At 40.9% G+C, this 3,855-nt stretch overlaps 1 pseudogene; it reads left to right on the forward strand.

Annotated features, from left to right (window-relative positions):
- The first annotated feature begins 3,135 nt into the window (after nt 1-3,135).
- LOC115518565 lies at nt 3,136-3,545 on the forward strand (annotated as a pseudogene).
- The last annotated feature ends 310 nt before the right edge of the window (nt 3,546-3,855 follow it).

The raw sequence follows: 3,855 nt of genomic DNA on the forward strand, positions 1-3,855 counted from the left end.
CATTACAAACCTTCATTTTGTCTAGTTTATCAGGGCAATTTCCTGGGAAAGGAACGCCTCTTCTTGGTTTACCTATCACTAAGTGTGGAGTCGTCCTACAGCTTACCTACACAGTGGACATTTCCCCAAACATTTGTTCACTTACTACAAACAAGGAAGAATCAACTTGGGCCTCCGGGCTGTTTTTACCGCTTTCTGTTTGAATCGTCTTGGTGTGGTGGAAGAGGAGTGGGTCATTTGGCAAGTGGAGCTCTGCAGCTGGGGGATGCAGGAGCCACAACATCCCCGTCACCTTCTGTAGGAGACAGAGTCACTGGCTCACAAGGTCCTAACTCTGAGATCGTACAATGAGCTGCCAGATCCCTTCCAACACCACCAAGACTGCATCACGCAGCAATGTTGTGGTATCATTTTCAAGGAGATTTCATATCCATTATCTCATCCCAACTTCAAACCCCATTCTCAGAAAATTAAGTTGCAGAAGATTTTTATTCTACCCTCCACCCTATGTGCTGGAACAAGAAGAGGAATAACATAAGCCTGTCCTGGTTAATTGCAGTTAATAAATGCATGAGTTCAGTCTGATTGTCCACAGGAACCAAGTTGTTTCTCAGTCTCATTTTGACTTGTGAGGACATGAGCTGAATTATGTGAAATGACAGTTGATCCATGAAAGATTCCCAAGTGATGAATTCAGGGCACGTGAAAGTGCCTTTCAGAGCAGATTAAAAAAAAATAATAATTTATTTATTTACGTAATCCCTACACCCAACATGGGGCTTGAACTCAAAACCCTGAGATCAAGAGTCACAGGCTCTTCTGACTGAGCCAGCTGAACTTTAGATTTGTGCTTTCTTGCTTCCATTTTCCCTCCCTACTCCTGCTCCTAGTGGCTCAGGGCTGAGGAATGTGGCCAGAACATCTGTGGATTATCTCACCTTCTACATCAGTCTCAAGGTCCATGAGATCTATATAGGTCTCATGTATGTAAAGGTCTATATATGTAAAGATCCAACTAGAGCTTTTCTTAAAACTTTGGGTGTAGACTACCCAAGATCTGCCATTTGTTAACTCTGAAATCTTGCAAATCACTTAACATCTCGTAGTGTCAGTTTCTTCATTTCTAAATGGAGATAACAAAACCTACCTTACAACTCTTATGAAGATTAAACGAGGTAACATCTATGAAATTAAGATACTTTTTAAAGGTAAGTCCTATCCTTAAATTAATTATTATTAATTCTTACTGAGTGATACTCTGGGGAAAGAATAAACTTTACTAGGTTATTCCAATCATGCCACTTAGGCAATCACCTATGGAATAGAGTTGGTACATTGGGACAGAACATTTTTTATCAATATAGTACCTAAGAAAGATGGAAATACTTTCCAAGGAGCTAAACTATAAAATCAACATGCAATAGAATGAATGTAAAGAAAGATATGCTGTCTCCTTTGAAGATCCTGACTCACAGTTTAAATAAAGAAAATGAAAAATATTAATGCAAGTGAAGCATTCTTATGTCAATCTGAAGGAGTCAGTGAAGAGGGAAGGTTGTGGATCAGCAATAAAAGTAGAGTGAAACTGGAGGTAGATGTTGCCCACCTTAGCCCTGGAGGAGAGTGTGTCCTCTTCAGTCTCTTGTATCTTATTCCCTTACTCAATTGAAATTATCCCCATCTGTAGTCACATATGTGGTAGTAACTCCCATCTTTAAATCTGCCCTTCTCGACCTCACATTCCCTTTAGAGTTTCTGTCCCATTGTTCTACTCCCCACAGTAAATACAGATTTTGAAAGCATTGTCTACCCATGCTGACTCCATTGCCCACCTCCCATTCACTTTTCATCCCATCCAGTCTAGCTTATGCCCTCAAGGCTCCATTGGGGAAACTCTCGATGAGGTCCATCAAAAGTCCTTCTGTTTGCCAATACACATTTCCATCCTCATCCTACTGGACTTCTCAGCCACTGATACATGTGACCAGTGGCTCCTTCTAACATTCTCTTTTTGGAATCTGTGGCACTACGCTCTTGGTGTTTCTGCCACTGCCTGGTGGTAGCTTTTCAGTCTCCACTGTTAACACATTGGCTTGTACCAAACAATTAAGTGTAAGGAGTTCCTCTGATCTCAGTCCCTAGGCCCCCTTCTTAGGTAGTCTCATCCTATTGTTTTTCAAGTGGTTCACAGATTTATATACCACCAGCTCCCATCTTTCATATATTATGGGAGACTCACATATCTGACTGGCACTTAGTATCTCCACTTGGAAGTGCTACAGGCATCTTCTACCTAACATGTTAAAACCAAAACCACTCTTTGATCTTCCTTGCCCTTCTCCTTGCAACATCCTTCTTCATTATTTCTCAATTCAGTTAATGGCAATACCAACTGCCTGAAGCTCAGGCCAGTAACCTGAAAGTCATTCTTGATGGCTCCCTCTCCAGCACCTACTGTGCCCACACCAGGCCTGGTGCCCTCAGTTCTACCTCCCATGTGTAGCTCAAATCCAGACCTCTCTACCACCACCTACTCCTAGCTGCCATCTCCTCTCCTCTGAACTACTGCAAATCACCTCCTAACTGGTCTCTCTTTTCTCTCTTGTCCTTCTTCAATTAATTCTTTTTTTCTTTTAACGTAATTTGGAACATTAATTAAAGCTTTTCAGTGGCTTTCTGTTGTGGAAAGGTTTTCTGTCCTATAGTGGAAGTTAGGATAGAATCTGGAACCCTTACATAGGCCTGTTGTCTATGTCTCTGGGTTCTTTTCAAGCCACTCTCTTCCCTCTCTTATTGCACTTCAGCTATACTTTGCCTTCCTTTCTAGTCAAGCTCTTTCTGGCTATAGGGTCTTTGCATCTACTATTTCCCTTGCATGGAATTCTCTTTCCTTCCCTTGCCTTGCCTTTCATTCCTCTCCCCATACATTTGTTGTCTGACAAACTTCTACTCAACCTGCGAGTCTTGATACTCTCTCCTCAGGCCTTTTTAAACCTTCTGATGTAAAGTAGGTTTCTTGGGGTATCTGGCTCGCCCAATTGGTAGAGCATGCGACTCTTGATCTCAGGGTTGTGAGTTTGAGCCCCACATTGGGTGTAGAGATTACTTAAAAATAAAATCTCTGCTGACTCACAGCTGTTCACTCTGGCCGAGGAACAAGTCCGTCAGGAAGCCAGGCCGCAGCCATGGCTTTTAAAGACACCAGGAAGACACCTGTGGAACCAAAGGTGGAGATTCACTGAATTAGAATTACTCTAACCAGTCACAACATAAAATCTTTGGAGAAGGTATGTGTTGACTTTATCAGAGGCACAAAAGAAAAGAATCTCAGAGTGAAAGGACCAGTTTGGATGCCTACCGAGATTCTGAGAATCACTACAAGCAAAACTCCTTGTGGTGAAGGTTCTAAGACTTGGGATCGTTTTTAGATGAGGATCCACAAGCAACTCATTGATTTGCACAGTCCTTCTGAGATTGTCAAACAGATTACTTCCATCAGTATTGAGTCAGGAGTCGAGGTTGAAGTCACCATTGCAGATACTTAAATCAACCTTTTTAATAAATTATCAGTTAAAAAAATTAAAATAAAATCTTAAAAAAGTAGTATAGGTCTCTCATAATTTCTTCCCATAACTTTCCTTTATAATACTATAATTGGTAGTTATACATTTACTAGAGTATTTATTTGTTGTTGAATATATGTTCCCCCATAGACTGAAAGCTCCATGGGAGCAGAAATTACGTCTTTTGTGTACCACTACTCATCCTTACAATGCACCTGAAACATAATAGGCCCTTAATAAATATTTGTTGAATGATGAATAAATTAATATCTTCCTGATAGGCATATTACAC

This window comes from Lynx canadensis, chromosome B4 (assembly GCF_007474595.2).
Source record: "Lynx canadensis isolate LIC74 chromosome B4, mLynCan4.pri.v2, whole genome shotgun sequence".
Lineage (NCBI taxonomy): Eukaryota > Metazoa > Chordata > Mammalia > Carnivora > Felidae > Lynx > Lynx canadensis.